The sequence below is a fragment of the Triturus cristatus genome, chromosome 1_2 (assembly GCF_964204655.1).
Source record: "Triturus cristatus chromosome 1_2, aTriCri1.1, whole genome shotgun sequence".
Lineage (NCBI taxonomy): Eukaryota > Metazoa > Chordata > Amphibia > Caudata > Salamandridae > Triturus > Triturus cristatus.
In genome coordinates, this window is record NC_140580.1 from 309,036,299 (window position 1) to 309,059,156 (window position 22,858).

The following is a 22,858-nucleotide window of genomic DNA, read 5'->3' on the forward strand; positions in this document are numbered from 1 at the left end:
TCAGATATCACTTGGGATAAGAGGTACGTGTTGTTTTTAACAGAGGGGGAAAAGATAGTGTGAGCACCAAACTTATAATGTTGTTGTATTTTAAAAATTCTCTTCTTTAGTGTATACCTTTCCTTGTGTTCTAACTCTTTTTTCCAATATTTATTGTAGTGAAATATAAGACCAATATACTGGTTTACAAAAAGCCTGAAGAAGCAGCAGGACCCTGCAAAACATGTGTTAGGTTAGGGTAGTATTCTTAATGATTTATTCATGAAGAGGATCTGAAGAGATTTTGCTGTTTGAATCATTTGTTGGTTTAGAATATTTGACCAGCCTTTTTCTGTAATCATTTGTAATAGTGATGAAATATGAAGTTTGGAAATTCTATGTCAGATCCATTAGAAGAGAAATGTTTGTGTTTAAGCGAAAGTATTTTTATATCTATGTGTAAACCGAAGGCTAACAAATATCACTAAAGATTGTCTTACAAAATGGTAATTGTTTAATATAGGCTTAACCTATATGTATGAATTTTGAGAAATCAATTGCTCCCCTTTTCTGAATGTATGAAAACAGTGCTCCTGAAGAAAAAAAGGCAATTATTCAATTAGTCTTTCTGAATATATAGCTTCAAAACAAGAGGCACTAAAAGATTTTACCTCCAGGGTAAATACAACATTCAAACTAATGTGATTTAGGAAAATTTATTTTGGCAACAAAAACATTAGAGAACAAGGAGAGAGTTAGAAACTCCTTGAAATGATCTCATCTTCTCAGTTATTGAATAGGAAATCCTCAGAAACAGGGAAGGTTCTCTGTATTTGGGTGGCTGGTTAAGTTTGAAAAAACATACCATGGATAAATCCTGATGCCGCAGAGACCAATAAAAAAACATTATAGAAATTCTGGTATTGAATGCGAGGTAGAAAAGAGCATCAAAAGCAATTGAAGGTCTGAGGAGAGGGATAAAAGGGAGTACATTTAGAGGTTGATAGAACAAACATGATTCAATGTTTGTGTGCAAATATAAATGAAAGGTAAAAGAACAAAACCTCTGGCAGATGAAATATTCCCGTTCTGTATGAGTATTCTGCAAGCCCATTGGGAATAACAGGCCCTCCCAGGGATGGTGGCCTGCTGGGCTCAGCAGACCACCATGTCTGGGAATGCTTTTAAATAAAGCATCTTTTTTTTTATTAAATGCAGCCCGGTATGCATTTCAGAAAAAAAAAAGTTTTTGTTTCATTTTTTAAGGGCAAGCAGTAGTCCCTGGGACCACTGCCTGCCCTAAAAAATAATAGTGCAAAAACAACAATTGATGGACAGAATGCAGAACAATGTCATACATTCACCCCAGTACAGAGATCTGGGCCTAAATCCATCGTTTTTTTGTTCACCATGCCATTCCAGTTTGAACCCAGCCATATGCAAATCAGTCTTGACCCTGTGCCCCATGGGAACAGTCCAGCCCGAACTGCCAAGCCAGGTCCTCCCTGGACTGGAAACAAGCATCCTAGGACCGGTTTCGGGCTTTCAGCCCTCATCAGCCAGGATAGCTTGATTCCAGTGGCATGGAGAGCAAGGGACTCACGTCTGAGCATACCCTTCCCACTCGGGGTGACAAATGCAAAAACAACAATTGATGAACAGAATGCAGAACAATGTCATACATTCACCCCAGTACAGAGATCTGGGCCTAAATCCATCGTTTTTTTGTTCACCATGCCATTCCAGTTTGAACCCAGCCATATGCAAATCAGTCTTGACCCTGTGCCCCATGGGAACAGTCCAGCCCGAACTGCCAAGCCAGGTCCTCCCTGGACTGGAAACAAGCATCCTAGGACCGGTTTCGGGCTTTCAGCCCTCGTCAGCCAGGATAGCTTGATTCCAGTGGCATGGAGAGCAAGGGACTCACGTCTGAGCATACCCTTCCCACTTGGGGTGACAAATGCAAAAACAACAATTGATGGACAGAATGCAGAACAATGTCATACATTCACCCCAGTACAGAGATCTGGGCCTAAATCCATCGTTTGTTTGTTCACCATGCCATTCCAGTTTGAACCCAGCCATATGCAAATCAGTCTTGACCCTGTGCCCCATGGGAACAGTCCAGCACGAACTGCCAAGCCAGGTCCTCCCTGCACTGGAAACAAGCATCCTAGGACCGGTTTCGGGCTTTCAGCCCTCGTCAGCCAGGATAGCTTGATTCCAGTGGCATGGAGAGCAAGGGACTCACGACTGAGCATACCCTTCCCACTCGGGGTGACAAATGCAAAAACAACAATTGATGGACAGAATGCAGAACAATGTCATACATTCACCCCAGTACAGAGATCTGGGCCTAAATCCATCGTTTTTTTTGTTCACCATGCTATTCCAGTTTGAACCCAGCCATATGCAAATCAGTCTTGACCCTGTGCCCCATGGGAACAGTCCAGCCCGAACTGCCAAGCCAGGTCCTCCCTGGACTGGAAACAAGCATCCTAGGACCGGTTTCGGGCTTTCAGCCCTCGTCAGCCAGGATAGCTTGATTCCAGTGGCATGGAGAGCAAGGGACTCACGTCTGAGCATACCCTTCCCACTCGGGGTGACAAATGCAAAAACAACAATTGATGGACAGAATGCAGAACAATGTCATACATTCACCCCAGTACAGAGATCTGGGCCTAAATCCATAGTTTTTTTGTTCACCATGCCATTCCAGTTTGAACCCAGCCATATGCAAATCAGTCTTGACCCTGTGCCCCATGGGAACAGTCCAGCCCGAACTGCCAAGCCAGGTCCTCCCTGGACTGGAAACAAGCATCCTAGGACCGGTTTCGGGCTTTCAGCCCTCGTCAGCCAGGATAGCTTGATTCCAGTGGCATGGAGAGCAAGGGACTCACGTCTGAGCATACCCTTCCCACTCGGGGTGACAAATGCAAAAACAACAATTGATGGACAGAATGCAGAACAATGTCATACATTCACCCCAGTACAGAGATCTGGGCCTAAATCCATCGTTTTTTTGTTCACCATGCCATTCCAGTTTGAACCCAGCCATATGCAAATCAGTCTTGACCCTGTGCCCCATGGGAACAGTCCAGCCCGAACTGCCAAGCCAGGTCCTCACTGGACTGGAAACAAGCATCCTAGGACCGGTTTCGGGCTTTCAGCCCTCCTCAGCCAGGATAGCTTGATTCCAGTGGCATGGAGAGCAAGGGACTCACGTCTGAGCATACCCTTCCCACTCGGGGTGACAAATGCAAAAACAACAATTGATGGACAGAATGCAGAACAATGTCATACATTCACCCCAGTACAGAGATCTGGGCCTAAATCCATCGTTTTTTTGTTCACCATGCCATTCCAGTTTGAACCCAGCCATATGCAAATCAGTCTTGACCCTGTGCCCCATGGGAACAGTCCAGCCCGAACTGCCAAGCCAGGTCCTCCCTGGACTGGAAACAAGCATCCTAGGACCGGTTTCGGGCTTTCAGCCCTCGTCAGCCAGGATAGCTTGATTCCAGTGGCATGGAGAGCAAGGGACTCACGTCTGAGCATACCCTTCCCACTCGGGGTGACAAATGCAAAAACAACAATTGATGGACAGAATGCAGAACAATGTCATACATTCACCCCAGTACAGAGATCTGGGCCTAAAACCATCGTTTTTTTGTTCACCATGCCATTCCAGTTTGAACCCAGCCATATGCAAATCAGTCTTGACCCTGTGCCCCATGGGAACAGTCCAGCCCGAACTGCCAAGCCAGGTCCTCCCTGGACTGGAAACAAGCATCCTAGGACCGGTTTCGGGCTTTCAGCCCTCGTCAGCCAGGATAGCTTGATTCCAGTGGCATGGAGAGCAAGGGACTCACGTCTGAGCATACCCTTCCCACTCGGGGTGACAAATGCAAAAACAACAATTGATGGACAGAATGCAGAACAATGTCATACATTCACCCCAGTACAGAGATCTGGGCCTAAATCCATCGTTTTTTTGTTCACCATGCCATTCCAGTTTGAACCCAGCCATATGCAAATGAGTCTTGACCCTGTGCCCCATGGGAACAGTCCAGCCCGAACTGCCAAGCCAGGTCCTCCCTGGACTGGAAACAAGCATCCTAGGACCGGTTTCGGGCTTTCAGCCCTCGTCAGCCAGGATAGCTTGATTCCAGTGGCATGGAGAGCAAGGGACTCACGTCTGAGCATACCCTTCCCACTCGGGGTGACAAATGCAAAAACAACAATTGATGGACAGAATGCAGAACAATGTCATACATTCACCCCAGTACAGAGATCTGGGCCTAAATCCATCGTTTTTTTGTTCACCATGCCATTCCAGTTTGAACCCAGCCATATGCAAATCAGTCTTGACCCTGTGCCCCATGGGAACAGTCCAGCCCGAACTGCCAAGCCAGGTCCTCCCTGGACTGGAAACAAGCATCCTAGGACCGGTTTCGGGCTTTCAGCCCTCGTCAGCCAGGATAGCTTGATTCCAGTGGCATGGAGAGCAAGGGACTCACGTCTGAGCATACCCTTCCCACTCGGGGTGACAAATGCAAAAACAACAATTGATGGACAGAATGCAGAACAATGTCATACATTCACCCCAGTACAGAGATCTGGGCCTAAATCCATCGTTTTTTGTTCACCATGCCATTCCAGTTTGAACCCAGCCATATGCAAATCAGTCTTGACCCTGTGCCCCATGGGAACAGTCCAGCCCGAACTGCCAAGCCAGGTCCTCCCTGGACTGGAAACAAGAATCCTAGGACCGGTTTCGGGCTTTCAGCCCTCGTCAGCCAGGATAGCTTGATTCCAGTGGCATGGAGAGCAAGGGACTCACGTCTGAGCATACCCTTCCCACTCGGGGTGACAAATGCAAAAACAACAATTGATGGACAGAATGCAGAACAATGTCATACATTCACCCCAGTACAGAGATCTGGGCCTAAATCCATCGTTTTTTTGTTCACCATGCCATTCCAGTTTGAACCCAGCCATATGCAAATCAGTCTTGACCCTGTGCCCCATGGGAACAGTCCAGCCCGAACTGCCAAGCCAGGTCCTCACTGGACTGGAAACAAGCATCCTAGGACCGGTTTCGGGCTTTCAGCCCTCGTCAGCCAGGATAGCTTGATTCCAGTGGCATGGAGAGCAAGGGACTCACGTCTGAGCATACCCTTCCCACTCGGGGTGACAAATGCAAAAACAACAATTGATGGACAGAATGCAGAACAATGTCATACATTCACCCCAGTACAGAGATCTGGGCCTAAATCCATTGTTTTTTTGTTCACCATGCCATTCCAGTTTGAACCCAGCCATATGCAAATCAGTCTTGACCCTGTGCCCCATGGGAACAGTCCAGCCCGAACTGCCAAGCCAGGTCCTCCCTGGACTGGAAACAAGCATCCTAGGACCGGTTTCGGGCTTTCAGCCCTCATCAGCCAGGATAGCTTGATTCCAGTGGCATGGAGAGCAAGGGACTGGAGTGCATACATTTGCAAAGGGGAAGCAGGTGGTAATTTGTGAGTGTTTTGCGAACGCAAATGCAGTCGCAAAACATTTGTACATAGCTTTGCGGTCGCTATTAAGAAGGGACCGCCCGGGGGCGTGGCTAGGCGCCCGTGGAAGATGGCGGCACCCGGGTAGGAGCTCCGTCCTCGCCGGAGCCCATCGGCAGTTCGAGTTCTTGTTTTGACCAACGGACGGAAGTCCTTCGCGTCGGAACATGCCGGGATCACTTGTGGCCCTTTTCCAGCGCTGAGGCACACTTGCTTTGGGTTTTGCAGCCCTTTTTGCCTCCGGTCGCGGCTCGTTGTCGGCCGCGGCCGCCATTTTGTCTGCCTTTGCCCGCGAATGCCTCCACAGCGCGTTTTACCGCGCCTGGTTCCCTGCTTGTTCTGCACTGATCCCACTGGCCCCTGGAGCACAGGCATTGCAGTCCAGTAATCTAAGGTGACTTTTACTTATTTTTTTTTCCTATCTTAAATGATACTGTTTTTCTCTCATGGATCTGACTGGAACTTTCAGTTCTCCTCATCGTTGGTGGCCATTTTATGACTCCAGTCTCTGATACCTGTGATTCCAGTTTCTGGCCTTGCATACTTTCATGTTTATTTCCTTTGTGGATCTTATACAACGCTCATTTTTTTTTTCATTAGTTGGGCAGTGTGATATTAGTGACCTTATGTTCTATAGTTGTGCAGATGGCGGATTGCTCCAGTAAAGTTCAAAAATGTAATTACATCAAAAATTCCAAATTGTTTACGGCATTGGCACATCTGGAAGCTTCTCAATCTCTCCCTTCAATTTAGACGTCGGTGAATATGGAGTCCTCCTCGCAGTCTTCGATAAAAGCCAATTCTAAGAGGTTAAAAAAAGACCCTCCTTCGCCTCCTAAGTCCTCTTCGGTCATCTCTATGGAGTTACTCCTTGAGGAGATACGGGCCTTACACCCTTACATGGAAGAGACTAATGCTAAGTTGCAGATCCTCACTGACAATTGGGCTCTGATGGATGAAAGAATGTCGTCGGTGGAGCGTGATGTCTCCTCTCTTCAAGAATCTGCATCCAAAGTCTCTCATATGCAGGTGCAGATTTCCTCTCTCCAGAAGCAGGTGGAGGACCTTGAAAATCGTAATCGACGCAACAATCTCTGCCTTTACGGCCTGGTGGAGGGCTGCGAGGGAAATGACCCCATCAACTTCTTCAAGTCCTATCTTTCTAAGCTTCTGCACCTTCCTGATGACACCTCACTTAATATCCAGCGTGTAATAATGTATTTCCTAGAATAAACAGACTTATTGACTTATTGAAAGTTCTCTCAGCAGCCAGAGCCTCTCCTCGTCTTACATGGTCTTACATGGTCGGGGTCCACCTTGTTTTTTGCTCAGGATTACGCTAAGTCCACTGCACTTCGTCGCAAGGCCTTTTTGGATATGAGACCTGATCTTCGCTCCATTGGTGCCAGATATGGTCTTTTTCACCCCTGTCTGTTTAAAGTCACCCATAATAACAAGACTACAACATTTGAAGATCCTACGCGCTTCGGAGCTTCCTGAACTCCTGCGGCCATACTGATATGGAGTTGCCTGGCCCTTCCTCTTCTTTCCCGCCATGACTTTTTCTGTGACTGTACTTTGTTACTCTAGCTTGTTATGATTGCTGCTTTTTTATCCACAGGTTCTTTAGTTCGATTGTTCTTTTGCCAAATTTATGTTTTCTACTTTAGCCTTCGTTATTGCAGTTCTGGTTCCTCAGTTAGTCCTATTCTTTGCTTGTTCTGTGCCCCTGTTGCTTGTGGTTGCCTAACTTTGTTATTTTTCTTCCTCCACAGATCATTGTTTTACGTTCTGTCCTGTCTCTCTGGTTGGACGTCTCACTCACCCCGAGTGCCCTGCCTTTTCCAGTTGGCCCTACCTCCCTCCTCCCGTCTCCACGTACGTTTTTGCCTGTCTTAGTTCCTGATCGTATTTTCCCATGCTACTCCTCGTAAGTACCCTTCATCCCCTTTTTATTGTGTTTTTCTTTGTTCTTTATTTCCTTTCTTTACCTCATCCCTCATTGCGTTCAGGTTTATTGGTGTCATTACCGTCTTCGTTGCTCTTTTTTTCTTCTCTTTCCTTCTTCTCTCTCCTTTCCATCGTATATTTGCTCCCCTGGTTGTGCTTCTTTCTCCTTACACATTTTATTCCCCCTTGGCCCTTACTTACCAATCTCTTCGTACTCCATTGTACTTTTTTAACATTCCTAATACTGTCTTGGCTTCTTTCTACTAGCATGGCTTCTCTGGTTCTTCTTTTACTTCTTCTTTCTTTGTTAGCGCTGCATCTTTTTTATTCTTACTTCATTTTTTCTTTCTTCTTTGTCTTTACTTGGCATGAGGCTCATTCTTGCTGTCCTACTTCTTGCTGTCTTAGTTCTTGTTCGTATCACTCTTTTATTATCCCCTAATGACAGACGAATTGTTTCTTGGAACGTTAAAGGTCTCCATTCTCCTATTAAGAGACAAAAAATTATCTCCCACTTAGCCAAATTAAATTTAGACATTGCCTTCCTGCAAGAAACCCATTTGTCTGATATTGAAGCTGCTAAGCTCAAAAGAGGTTGGGTAGGCGCTGTGTTTTCATCTCCTGGTGATGGTAAGAGGAATGGTGTGGCTGTACTAATTCGCAAATCTCTCGTTCATTCGCTCTTGGCTTCTGAATCAGATCCTGAGGGTAGATGGTTGTATGTCAAACTTTCCTCGAGGGGCGTCCCCATCTCCCTTCTTAACATCTACGCCCCCACCGGCGGTGACCCTGCCTTTTGGCGCACAATGGCCTCCCGTATTTCTGAGTACATCGATGATAATTTTATTTTAGCAGGAGATTGCAATTTACCCCTTGATCCATTTTTAGATAGACACTCCAAAGCATATTGTGTCCCTAATAAATCTCAAAAACTCTTTGCTCAAGCGATATCCCAACACAAACTCATTGACGCTTGGCGTCTCTGTAACCCTACTTCAAAGGAGTTTACCTTTTACTCCCCATCTCATCATTCCCAATCACGCATCGATTACATTTTTCTTTCCCATCATATGTCCCAATCCCTTACTCATGCTGACATTGGCCCCATTTTACTTTCTGATCATGCCCCTGTTTTGATTAACGTTGACATCCTACCCAAATCTACTGGGCCAAAAAGATGGCGCTTCAACAATGCTTTACTTCTGGATCCCAAATTTACCACCTCCTTTGTCGAATTCACCACAGAATTTTTTGCCATTAATGACTCGCCCACCTTGCCTAAGCACATTATTTGGGACGCTTACAAGGCGGCTGCCAGGGGTTTCATCATTGGTTTTGTGGCTAGTAAACGTAAGAATGCTTGTAAACGTACCAGCGATCTTCTTTTTAAGATTAAACAACTAGAGCATTCTTTCTATACTTCCCACTCGCAGGAAAGTTTGACTACTCTCATAGAAGCCAAGATGCAATTTAACAAACATTCCACCGATGATGCTTCATTTTATTTGTTGAAATCCAGTTCAAAATGTTATGGGGGTAAGAACAAAGCGGGGAAGATTCTAGCTAATTATTTAAAAGTCAAGCAAAATAAATTAAATATTGAGTCTGTCTACGATAGTAACTCTGTTTTAAAGCATACGGATGTTGACATTTTAGACCAATTTGCACATTTCTATTCCACACTCTATTCTTCTGAAACACATCCTACTGCTCATTCTCTTGATGCTTTTTTCTCCAGCATTTAGGCCCCTTCCAATTTTTCTGTTGACCTTTCTGCTCTTGAACTGCCCATTTCTAGCTGTGAATTGCTTATTGCACTTCAATCCCTCAAGAAGGATAAAGCTCCTGGCCCAGACGGGTTCACAGCTGAATTTTACTTGCACTTTTCTAAATTGTTATTACCTAGGTTGCATTCCCTTATTGACTCTTTCATAATTAGTGGCTCTTCTTCTGGTACATTCTCAGACGCTCACATCTGTGTTATTCCCAAAGAAGGGAAAGACACCCAGTATTGTAAGAATTACAGACCAATCTCTCTGGTTAACATTGATTACAAATTATATGCCAAATCTCTCGCCATAAGATTGGACCCCTTCCTTCCTGAACTGTTAGGTCCTGAACAATCTGGTTTCGTTAAAGGCCGCTTTATTACAGATAATACTAGACTTTTATTTAATGTTCTCTCCAAATCCCCACATTTCCAGGATTCATTAGCAGCAATTGCCCTAGACGCGGAAAAAGCATTTGACAGAGTAGAATGGTCCTTCGTTTTCTCCGCCCTCAAATGGTTTGGGTTTGGCCCTAACTTCATCTCCTTTGTCCCCTTCCTCTACTCTAGTCCCAGAGCGGCGGTTTGCGCCAATGGTCTAATCTCCTCCTTTTTCAATTTGGGTAGAGGTGTTCGCCAGGGCTGCCCTCTTTCCCCATTCCTTTTCAATCTAGCCTTGGAACCCTTTCTCTCAAAACTCCGTCAGAACCCTAACTTGCATGGCTTCCAAATTTCCCAAACAAACATTAAACTTGCTGCTTATGCAGATGATATTTTACTCTTTGTATCCAACCCTGTCACCTCTATTCCTGCATTCCTGGCCGAAGTCCATGACTACTCCCTGATTTCTGGTTATAAATTGAATAATGACAAATGTGAAATTTTACCTCTTACTAAATTCACATTTAAGCCGGATTTTGAGGCATCCAATTTTACCTGGAGCCCTTCACATATCAAATACCTTGGCTTACATATTACCCCCTCCCTTTCCGATACTGTATCGTTGTGTCTCAATAAATGTATTCAGAAACTTTCGGACCTCACTTCCAGATGGCATCCGTTATTCCTTTCCTGGTGGGGTCGTCTTGACACGATTAAAATGATGCTCTCCCCAATAATCCTCTACATCATCTCCAATATTCCAGTTCCTATCCCTACCAAGTTCTTTAGGAAAATTAATACTATTCTTTCCTTAAGCTAAAAAAGCTTGTATGTCCTTGCTCAGATTACAACTCCCCAAGTCAGAGGGTGGGGTTAATTTTCCGGATTTTCCTACTTACCATAAAGCATTCCTTTTGCGACAAGCCTCCCTTTGGTTGCAAGGCCCTGATGAGCCTTCCCCCTTGTGGGCTGTCATTGAACGTCTTTCAATATCTCCTTTTACTTTCGCTGAATACCTCTCATTTTCACGTAAGCCCCAGTTTACCTCCACTCCCATTCATAAGTTTACTACCAAATTGCTCCTTTCCACTTCCCCGGACCCCCCTTCCTCTGTAGCTGATTTTCTTAAATCCACTATTTGGTATAATAACAGTATCTCCATCAACAGCAAGCCCTTTTATTGGAAAACTTGGAGACAAAGAGGTTTGATCTGGGTATCTCAACTCTTTTCTAAATCCGATATCTTGCCCTTCCCTGTTCTTAGCCAAAGCTTCAATCTTCCTCCTTCTTTTGCTCGTAAATACCTCACACTTAAGAATGCTGTTATGTCCACCTATACCCTTCTCTTTGACTCTCCCATCCATCCTGATCCTCCCAATTCTATCTCGCAGCTCCACTCCTTGCTTCGCACCCATCCATCAGCCTCCACAATCTACCACTCCTTTCACACTACTCTCACTCCTAGATCTAAATCCAAGGTAGAGGTACAATGGGAATCTGATTTTGCCATCGTTTGGCCCACCTCTCTTTGGGATAAATTATGGATCAAAATTCGCAAGACGTCTAGGGCTGCTTCTCTCACACAACCCCTTTTTTTTATCTATAACAGACTACTCTTCTCCCCTCAGTTGTTGAGTAAGAGGCTTTCCTCCGTCCCTGACCTCTGTTGGTCCTGCTCGACACCTGAGGCTACTCTTTTTCACATGCTTTTTTCTTGCACCATTATACATAACTTTTGGAAACTAGTTTGGGCCCAAATTAATGCCATATTCCACACTGCATCCCCTTTCTCCTTTGTCAATATCTTTTTAGGGAGTCTTTCTCCTTGTTGGGATGACAATGTTCTTAACACGCAGATTGTTGACGTGCTGTTAGCTGTTGCTTTCCAACAAATCACAGTTAATTGGAAAAATTTCACTAACATTTCTTTCAGAGCATGGTGGTACAATGTATGTCATAATCACAGGCTAGACACTGTTGCCGTGTACCCCCTTAGTTTAGCTACTAAGCGTCTTGATTTATGGCTCCCTGTTACCCTGTACCTAGATACTTGTGCTAAGCGCTCTTCTAATTTGTCTCCCATTCAGCAAGAGGTCTCTAAGCCTCCTTGATTGACCTTGTTGTTCCTTTGCAATTTTCTTTTGTATATATATTCTATTTTACTGCCTATTATTTCCAATGCTGTTTTTTCCTTTTTGGTATATAGCCTCACATATTTGCTATCCTCTGATTTATTGTATATTTTCATCGCCATGTTTTATTTTTCTCTCATATTGAAGTTATGCTTATATCTTTTCTGTATGTACTGACACCTTTACTTCTCCAATAAAACCCTTTGAACTTGAAGAAGGGACCGCCCCTTCCTAATAGCGAGTCGCAAAACAGTATTTTGCGAGTCCAATTTATTTGCGAGTCGCAAAATACTGTTTGTACATGGGCCCATGCATTTTAGCGTGCGCAATAGCATCTAAGACCTGTTTGCGCACGCTAAAATGCGTCATACATCTGGCCCTTTGTCTCTAACAGATAATCATATATATAAAATTTCTGATTTTTGCACACTTTCAGGGCATAAAGCGTAGAGACCATATTTGACATGAAATCTTTGACTTGCAATGACTTGTTAGTAGTTGTGATTCTCCATCTTCAAACCCTTCAAACTCATTTGCTTGTCCTTCACATTTTTTGTTTTTCTCTTCTACATTTTCTTGTGTTAGCTTTCCCTCTATTCTCTCTCATCTATTGTGTATTCAGTTGTGCTCAATATCCTGACGCATCCTTCTTCCTTTTACCTCCTCACCTCCTCCGCTCCTAAGTGATCTGGTTTGTTGTGGCATCCTGGGGTTTGTTTCTGGTTTACTGATTTGCTCTGACTTGTCATAGAAATATCCGCTGCCAAAGCTGGTAAGGTTACATCACAAACAGGGCGGGATTGGGAACAGAAACTGGCCCTGGCAATCTGCTCGGCCAGCCCCCCGGGGGGGGGGGGGGTGTGCAGCTGAGCAGTTTGCTAGGGCCGGTTTTGGCCGATTTTGTTACAGGGGGCCGACATTGCCAGCCCCCGTTAACAAAAACGGTCCCCCAGGTGCCCAAAACCAGCCCCCACCCTGGCGGCCCACCGGTAAAATGCCTGGTACCCGCTGCGGCCAGTCTGGCCCTGATCACGCATATGTTCTAGTTTTTCCTGCCAGTCAGTACCGCATACTTAGCTGTGGCCTTCTGTTTACCCTACAGCTGGTTCAGTGACTTGCCATTCCTGTGCCATTGAGGCTGCCCTATGCTGTCCCCATACCACCAAATCCAATCCAAGAGTGAGATCCACTTTAGAGTTTCCCTTTCACTCTCTTTCCCTTTTTTTCTCCAATTACTACTTCAGGCAGGTGAGTATCTTGGTCAGTAAGATTGTGGGGGTGTAAGCTTCATATTTCTCAACAATCACGCTAGGATATCTTGTTAAAATTGATTATAAGAAGCGGGACACGAGGGGGCTTCAGAGACAGTGGAAAGAGATTTAAGAGTGCTTAAAAAATATTTTTCAAATTAACCAAGTGTTGAGGTAGAGACAAGAGAGAGAGACAAGAGAGAGAGACAAGAGAGAGAGACAAGAGAGAGAGACAAGAGAGAGAGAGAGAGAGAGAGAAGAGAGAGAGACAAGAGAGAGAGACAAGAGAGAGAGACGAGAGAGAGAGACGAGACAAGAGAGACAAGAGAGACAAGAGAGACAAGAGAGACAAGAGAGACGAGAGAGACAAGAGAGAGAGAGAGAGAGACAAGAGAGAGAGAGACAAGAGAGAGAGACAAGAGAGACAAGAGAGACAAGAGAGACAAGAGAGACAAGAGAGACAAGAGAGACGAGAGAGACAGAGAGAGAGAGAGAGAGAGAGAGAGACAAGAGAGACAAGAGAGACAAGAGAGACAAGAGAGACAAGAGAGACAAGAGAGACAAGAGAGACAAGAGAGAGTGTGTGTGTGTGTGTGTGTGTGTGTGTGCGTGTGTGTGTGTGTGTGTGTGTTGCATGAGCATGTACAAATCCAGGTGTGTTTATCACCTTCTCACCTGAATTAGTGTTTGGAGGATTTGCATGGGCTTTCAGCATGTTTGCGCAACAAGAACCTGACAGTTACAATCTTAATTAAGATTACCTGCATCTCTATTAGAATGAGAATAGAAAACTAGCCACATACTCAAAGGCATTTATAATAAAGGGTGATTTTACTGTGACTCCCTTGCCTCAATACAATGTAAACTAGGAATGAAAATCAGCGCTGTATAACAGATACAAGAAAGGCACTAAGTCTATGATGTGAGATTTGTCTTCTGAATGTCTAAGGGTAATAAAGTATGAAGGAGTTCACCTTTTATTCTACAAGGGATATAAAATTATCTCTAAAAGTGAAAGCTGAATTGGGGAGTGCTGTCTATAAGGGCTGTTCAAAATTCACTGAAGGTGCTTTCTTTTAATTATGCAAAAGTTTGGCAAACGTATGCAAAAGTACATGTAATTACATGAAATGCAAATCTGTCATTTTGCGCTTTACCTAGGCAAGAAATGTGTCTTTGCATCAACTTTGGGTGAAAGAGTTTGGCAAACTTATGCAAAAGTACACATAATTACAGGAAATACAAATCTGTCATTTAGCGCTACTTAGGCATCAATTGTGGGTGAAAGAACGCATTTAACAAAATTTCATTTAAATGTAGGTTTTTTTATCACAGAAAATTGACTCTTGAAAGTGAAAGGTGCTGAGTCTGAAAGCGGCTGCCATCCTTTAACATCAAAAGGCACAGTGAAATGCATTCAAAGCATACAAATAATTCAGATTAAATGTCACAATACAGTACTTTCCCTCATAACCCTGGTCCATTCATAACCTATTATACTATCTGTCAATAAGACAGTAATGCTGAGACAAATAGCGTAGAATAACCACCACTACTAGGTCCTCAATCCTGACCCCGCAGATATATTATATAGCAGAATGTTGAAGTGCAAGGTGTCTTACAATATGCACTACCACTTTATGTCACAGACATTCCGTAGCACATAATATCAATGCCATGGCAAATTGTGGTCATCGCGCTTGCTTCCACACTTAATGCCACACTTGCACCTACGCTTAATGCCCAGTTGCATCCTAATAATGTGTCTCAAAGAGTGCCACAACCCTAGGAATGTTGTCAATGGTCAAACCCAAGTTTTTCACTTTGTCACAGTTGCATAGTGAGATGAAACAATCCTGCCCAAGTGGGCTGGGAAACGCCTGGACCTGTGCCGTGGGTTGCTTCTAACATGCCCCATAGAAATGCAACAATGCACTTCTGAGGCACGTTGGGTACGAATAAAACGAGTCTTGCCTTAAGTTGGCTACTGCATCTTACGGTTACTCGGGAGGTGCTCTCTGAAAGGGTGCTTGCTGCCAGTAGCTAGGTGAAGAGAAAAAATAAATGTGACTAAAATCAGCTCACCTTCAAATGACGCTCAAACGAAGCAAAAGGATGGAAAACATGTGACATACAGGTGCACAAATCAACTCAAATAGACAGTCATTTCTTCACTGGAATTCAGTCCGAGTCATGCTAGTGTATCGAAATCAAGAAAATACTTGGATTCCAGGACCTGCAATTTGCATTCCCTGTCACCATCTCTGACGTCCGGTTCGATGGCTTCAATCCCCACATATTTGAGTAGATTTTCATTTTGGAATTTTGATTCGGTGACGTGTCATGGTGATCATTATGCCGAATTGCACGTTTGTGCTTTGATACACATTTCTTGACCTTGTGTATTGTACCTTCAATATAGAATTTGCCACATGGGCAAATGAGACAATACACACAGTAGTCAGTGTTGCATGAGCACGTTTCGTCAATGGTGTATTCTCTGCAAGAGTTGTGAATCTTTTAGGGGCATATTATCAACGGCCAGTGATAATTATCGCTGGCCGTGCTTAGCGATAATTTTGTTATCGCAGTCTATCTCTGGAATTTATCGCCCTGGTAGCGCGTTATTAACAACGCGTTTCTTCAGGGCGATAACAATTCCAGAGATAGCGAGGTTATCGCCGTTTTGCAGGGAACATCGCTGGTTTTCCAGCGATGCTCCCTGAAAAACAGCAATAACTTTGCTGATACGACCCACAGGGTTGTATCAGCATAATCCACCCCAATGTTAGGGATGGGTAAGTCTGCATTTTAGCAGACCATACTTTTTGGAGAAAACAGCGGTTTTCTCCAAAAACTAACGTGTGCTAAAATGCTGGGGCAGCCTTGTAAATATCGCGATGTGCACATCAGCGATATTTACAAGGTTGTCCTGCCCAGGGACGCCCACTTTGCATCTCATTAGAGATGCAAAGGGAGGCGTTAGGTAAAAGGGTGCTAACATGCGCTAATGCATGTTAGCACCCTCTTGTTAATAGGGCGATATATTTATCTCCGCTTTTTTGGCTTTAAAAGCCAAAAAAGCGGAGATAAAGCCCTTGTAAATATGCCCCTTGAAGAAGTTGGAACTAAAAATGCAGGCCTTACACCTCATGCAGCAGAAGAACCCTCCTGCGTTGGCTCTGTGGCTACTCATAGTACATTCAGTAACTATATTGTGGCTTAGGTTGTCATGAAGGGATGTACATTTTCCAAAGGTGATTTGTGGACTGTTGTGTAGATATTTGGGTAGTGTTTCATCAGTTTTCAGTATGTGGCAGTTCCTGCTAAAAATCCTCCTGACGGGGGCGTGGCCAGCCAAGATGGCAGAGTGATCCCTGACGGATCCCCCACCACTGATAAAGAAATCAGGGGAAACAGCTATGAAAGACATACTACACACCACCAGCCTGAGAGTACCTGCTTACCAGAGGAAGCCTGAGTATATCTGGCCACCTCCAGGGGATGAGCAAAACATGATGAGGTCGGATGTCGCCGGGCCCAGATGAGCGCAGAGTGGAGGTGCTGAATTGCTGTCAGCAATGGTGGGTCGCCGGTGGCTCGGACACAGTGCAAAGTGGTATCAGTGCCCCAGTAAGCATTGCTGCTGTGGTGTGAGAAGGGGCTGGTGCCCTGACATGGCTGAACTGCTGCTACCCTGCTTCCCGAGGGGACCAGAGAGGACCGCCGGTGCTGGCAAAACGCCGGTAAGCGGGGTAGCATGCTATGAAGGGAGCCAGCCCACAGGGAGCCCCCCACCAGCGTGAACGACAGCACACGGGAAGGTCCCCTCTGCCCTGTGGGCGCACTGGCTGTGCACTGTAGTGGATCACCACGAGGAGGAACTACCGCCAGCAGCAGAGAGGGGGGAGAACAGTCAGTGATGGTGTCCTGCCTGACTCCAAGGTGGCGACTGGAGGGCCTGTGTTTGAGCAGTGAACGACGTGACAGGGAAAGGACTATGAATCTGGCAAGAAACCCCATGGGAGGATGAGCCCGACAGGAATGTAGAGCCACAGAGGGTTGGCCCCTCCTCGCTTTTGAGGACTGCTGGCTGCGTCTGTGGACCTGGTGCCTGACCCTGACATGGCAGCCAAATGAATATGCCATGAGGCTGACGGCGGCCACATTGAATAAATTATCAGACCATCCACACAGTGAACATACCTCAGCTAAAGAGGAGCGAGACTGTGGGTCTAGTTGTCTAGGCTGGAAATACTCCCTCCATCATCTCATCTCCATCCATCATCTCCTTGTGTTTGCTTTGTTCGCCCTAAGTTAGCAGGGTATGCCCAGAGGTGGGTCCCTCACTCACTTTGCCTCTGGATTCAAGATAGCCTGGCTGATGAGGAGTTCTACCCCAAAACTGGCCCCAGGTTGCTTGTTTCCGGTACAGGGAAGGCCTGGCTTGGCAGTTGGGGCTGGACTGTTCCCATGAGGCACAGGGTCATATGATTTGCATATGGCTGGATCTGAACTGGGGTGGCGAAGTGACCTAAAGAATAATGATGGAATTAAACCTAGATCTGTGGCTGGGGGCGAGTGTCTGAAACGTCTCAGCGCTCTGTGCATCATCTTCTTGTGTTTGCTGGGGAATACTTCTCCCCTTACCACACCAGGAAGCGGAGGCTGAGTGCAGCAGAGGGGGCTTTATGTGCAGCCTGGGGCCAGGCAGGGGCCACAACTGGAGGAACAGACCCCACAGCAGCCCCGCAGGAGACACTGCCCCTGGCAGGTCCCAGAGGGCATTCCCCTACCCTGATACCTACTCCTGGGCAGAGCCAGTCTAGCCAGAGGAGCACCTGTGAAGGGATGCTTGGTTAATCTTCCCCGCCCCCACGTGGTGTCCCAGAGATTCCCTTTATGCTGCTGAAAAAACAGCAGAATTATAGAGTGTTAAGTTATTTTGCCTCAACGGACTCCGGCAACAACCGTCAAGCACCAGGGCAGGGGGACACGATAGCTCTCACAAAAGAAGATCTTCTCACCTCCCTGCGTGATTTAAAAAAGGAACTGTGGGAGGAACTTAAAACAGAAATGACTGCCTCTCTGTAAACACTAAAGGCTGATCTAAACAAAAAGTTGACCACCCTACGACAAGATGTAGATTCTGTTGGGGCCAGAGTGATGGACTTGGAAACCAAAGCTCTGGAAATAGAATGGCACACGGACCAGATATATGACACCACACACTCCCTGCAGAGACAACTCCACATGGCCCTGCTCAAAAGTGAAGACCTGCAAAACAGATCTCGAAGAGATAACATAAGGATCAGGAACCTGGATGAGGGGATAGAGGAACCAGACCTGGAGGCTTTTGTGATGGGCCTCTTTGTTGAGGGTCTGGGCACAGCCCAGTGATGGTCAAGATAGAAAGAGTGCACAGAGTGGGGAGGACATTGATGAGAGGCAAGCAATGCCCGAGAGATAACCTGGCCAAACTACACTCCTTTAAAATGAAGGAGTCCATTCTACCGGCTGCCCTGGAAAACAGACACCGTGATGTCCCAAAGAGCCACATGTACATTGTCATAGGACATGGCGCCAGCGACCCTAGCCTGCTGTCAACAGTTTTCAGACAAACTTGAACAAGAAAATGTCAAATATCCATGGACCAACCCCTTTGTCTATCCTGCAAATTTCACAATAGGGAATGCCATATCTCAGACGTAGAGGAATCCATGACAATCCTGGGCATAACGATACTTGACAGCGGACATCCAGCCGACGAGTCCGGGACATCGGGCGGGCTCTGTGGGGTCCCAAGTAGGGGGCCCCTGGCTCTCCCAATGCCCCCCGACATCAGAGGCAAAGCTGACAGATCACAAACTCAAAGCCACCTCGTGCTCACCGCCTGGAGGTCGCCCCGCAGTTAACGAATGACCCTCTATCAGGCGATGGATGGGTTGACATTGCCCTACTCTGCATGATGAGTAGTTATATTTGCTGCAGCCGGGAGTCCCCGTGACTACCTACGCTCTTTTCAAACTTTGTGGTCACTGTCAGTAAACAGGAGAATGCCACATAGAAAGACACTAACGAACATGCGGAACTCTGCATACCGTTGCCCCACAATAGCCATGGAAGCGATTCTGGACAGAATCGCCTCCTATGATCTTCACATATTACATCAGTGGAACAGATCAGGGACCCATTGTCCCTCATAGTTTTGGGATTGATTTTTCTTTTGTTTGCAGGTACTCAGAAGACACTCATTGACTTGGGACCCTGACAACACAATGCTCAAACTGGTAGAGCACAAGAAGGGGAGGACTGGAGGAAAGGAGGGAGGAGGAGGGGCTGGAGCGATGGAGTGGACTGTATACTTAGAGAGGGGATGACTCTGGGCTGATTGTTAGTCACTGCACTGACATGGAACGTTAGGGGTTTAAATGCACCGGCTAAGCACAATCAGATCTGGAAATATCTACTAGACGGGTACTATGATATTGTGGCATTGCAGCAAACCCATCTTAAATGGTCAGAGGATCACATACTGAAACATAAGAGCCACCCTTTGATCTACAAATCCTCCAGCTCAATGAAACACAATGGTGTGGCACCCCTGTTCTACTCTGTGTTAAAATTTCAACCTGAAGGCCACAAAACAGACAAAGAGGGGAGGGTAGTTCAGTTGAAGGGGCTTCTTCAAGGGAAGATGTGCACTGTAACAGTGACCTACGCACCAAAAACCAATCAGGTAGCATTTATATCAGCATTATTAATGCTTCTAGGAGGTTTCACAGAGGGAGAGATAATACTCATGGGATACTTTAACCTCACATGGCACTCTGGCATGTAAAGTACCCCCCCCTCCCCCCATTGGGCGCACACAGGAAGCTTCACAAAAGTCTGAAACTCACGATAAGCGATTTGGGCCTACTGGACACCTGGAGGAAGTGCCACCCTGAACACAGGGATTACACATTTTTCTCCCACATTCACCATACCTATTCCAGGCTAGACTATTTATTCCTTAGCCAGGCCCTTGCACAAGATATTCGAAAATCAGAGATCTGCTCAATAATCATCTGTGATCATGCCCCAGTGGTTGTCTCTCTTAAATGGACCAACCCCTCACCTAGGTGTACTCGCTGGTTCTTCCCCATGCCCTGCTCCCAGATGAACTATTGCGGGACGATTAACGAAAAACCATCAGAGATTTTTTCCAGCTGAATAATTTCCACAACACATACCCTGCTAACAACTGGCATACATTCAAGACGGTCTTGAGAGGTCAGTGTGTAGCATTGCTGTCGACACTCAATAAACAGATGGCCAAGGACCACTTAACACCAGAGGCAGAACTACGCACACTAGAGTAAAGCCATAAAATTACCCCAACACTATCCCTCCAGCGAAAAGTGACGGCCGTGAAAGGGAAACTCGATGTGATCAGGGAAAGGCTAACGTCTTTGGGAAGTTCTATAAAGCGCTGTACACAGCTGAACCTACCGACTCCCAGTTCCAACTGGATTACTTAATCTTGATGGAGCTTCTACAGGATTCACCGGTGCAAAACGAACTAGTGGGGGAACCCATTAGCGAGGATGAGGTGCGACAAGTCATAGAAACACTGAAGCTCTACAAATCCCCTGGCCCTGACAGGATGACAGCACACTTCTACAAAACGTTTTGCACAGAACGTGTCCTTCATCTGACTTTGCTCTTTAATCATATAGCAGAATTTGGCACTGTAACACCTTCGATGAGTGAGGCCGTCATCACAATTATACTAAAAACAGGGAAAGACCAATGAATGTGCAGCTCTTATCGCCCCATAGCACTCCTCAATCTCAACGGTAAATTATACTTTAAAATTGTAGCATCACGGTTGGAAGACCAGATGCCTGATCTGATCCACCCAGATCAATCAGGCTCCGACAAAGGTAGGCAGACCCACGATAACATACAGAGGGTGATACATTTAATAAATAAGGCCACCCAAAAAAATATCCCTGCAGTTATGCTCAGGCTGGATGCCAAGAAGACGTTTTACCGGGTGGATTGGTCTTTTTTATTCCACACCCTAAAACAATTTGGCTTCTGCAAGGCTTTTATAGCCATGGTCCTTGCTAATTACGCAATGCCCTACTCCAACGTAATTATCAACGGGATGGGCTCAGAACCTTTCCGTTTTTAAAGGGGAATGAGACAACGATGCCCGCTCTCCCCCGCCTCTTCACGCTCAGTATAGAAACCCTTTTGGCAAAGGTAAGGGCAAACCAGGCGGTCAGGGGGATCAGTTTTGGGTCGGCAGAACATAAGATTCTATTGCTTGCCAATGAAATTCTCTTAAACCTCATGGACCAACAGCTCTTTCTAACCATCCTGCAAAGTGAACTCCGGCTCTTTGAAAATGCAGCAAGCTTCTGTATAAATTCGCCTAAATCTTTCCTTCTCAACTTAACGCTGCCTGATGTGGAGATGAGGAGGCTGTTGTCTGCAACAGCCTTTTAGTGGATAAAGAAGGAGGTCACCTACCTGGGCATTAAACTAAACCCTAAGATCTCAAAGCTATTTCAGATCAACTATCCACCACTCCTCTGAAATTTGAAAGACGACCCTAAGAGGGGAGCCTCTATCTACTTATCATGGCTGGGTAGGAGACACGCAATTAAGATGGTGGTGCTATCAAAGTTTCCCCACTTGTTTCAAAGCCTGCCTATTGACCTTGAGAGGGAATACCTGACCATGCTCAGAATGATGTAAACTAGCTTCATCTTGTGAAAAAGGAAGCCTGTCTCCCCTTTAAGTTGCTTAGACACTCCAAAACTAAAGGTGGCTTTTCACTTCTAGAGTTAAAGCTCTGTCATAGAGCTGCCCAGCCAAGATTCATCATGGAATGGTCCTAGAGAGAGTCTGACAAGCACTAGCTCCAGTTGGAAAGAGCATTAGCAGGTAGAGTCTTATGGGATTTGCTGTGGAAACCAAAAGCAGATTGCCCCCTTAATACCTGTATTGGCACGCCCACAAGAACGACTATGAGCACGGGACGAGGTGGTCAAGAGTGCCGCGTGGACGATATTTCCCTCCCCTTTCACCCCAATTCATTACAACCCAGCATTTTCCCCCAGCTATATTCACAGGGCCATTCGCGGTGTGGAAGGAGGGGGGGCTGTCTCACACTATAAAAGCTCTTTCACAATTCAGACATTCTCACCTTTGAGCATTGCCAGCAAGACTTTCATCTCTCAGATGCTGAACACCAGCGATCGGCAACTGCATCACTGGGGGCTACACCCAGACACCCGGGAAGCAGTGACAAGGGAACTCACTCCACTGGAATATTTTGTGAAGGGAGCAAAGGCCACTAGGAGCATCATTGTCTTCCTGTACTCCCTGCTACTCCACACATTGCCCTCTCAGCCACCACACCACATTTCCTTTTGGAGACACACTTTGACACCTAAGAGGGACACTGGAGATAACTCTGGAAAGACATACCCTGACACAATGCTCCTTAGGCCTACGGGAAGCCCACTACAAAGTACTATACGACTGGTACCTATACCCTACCAAATTTTAAAAAATCTTTTCCCGACATATCGAATCTATGTTGGAGGGGCTGTGGTCTTCTAGGTGACTCTCGCCACATATGGTGGGACTGTCTGACTATCCGCCCCTTCAGGGCTGAAATTCTGGCCCAGCTTAAAGATATGTTAGGATAGCCGATCCCAGAAAACCCAGCAGTTGCACTTTTGGTGCTAAGAGATACCTCTTTGAAGAACCTAATGAACGCAAACGGGGATGTGATGTGGCTACGTTTGGGCGCGGCGAAGACTATGATAGCTG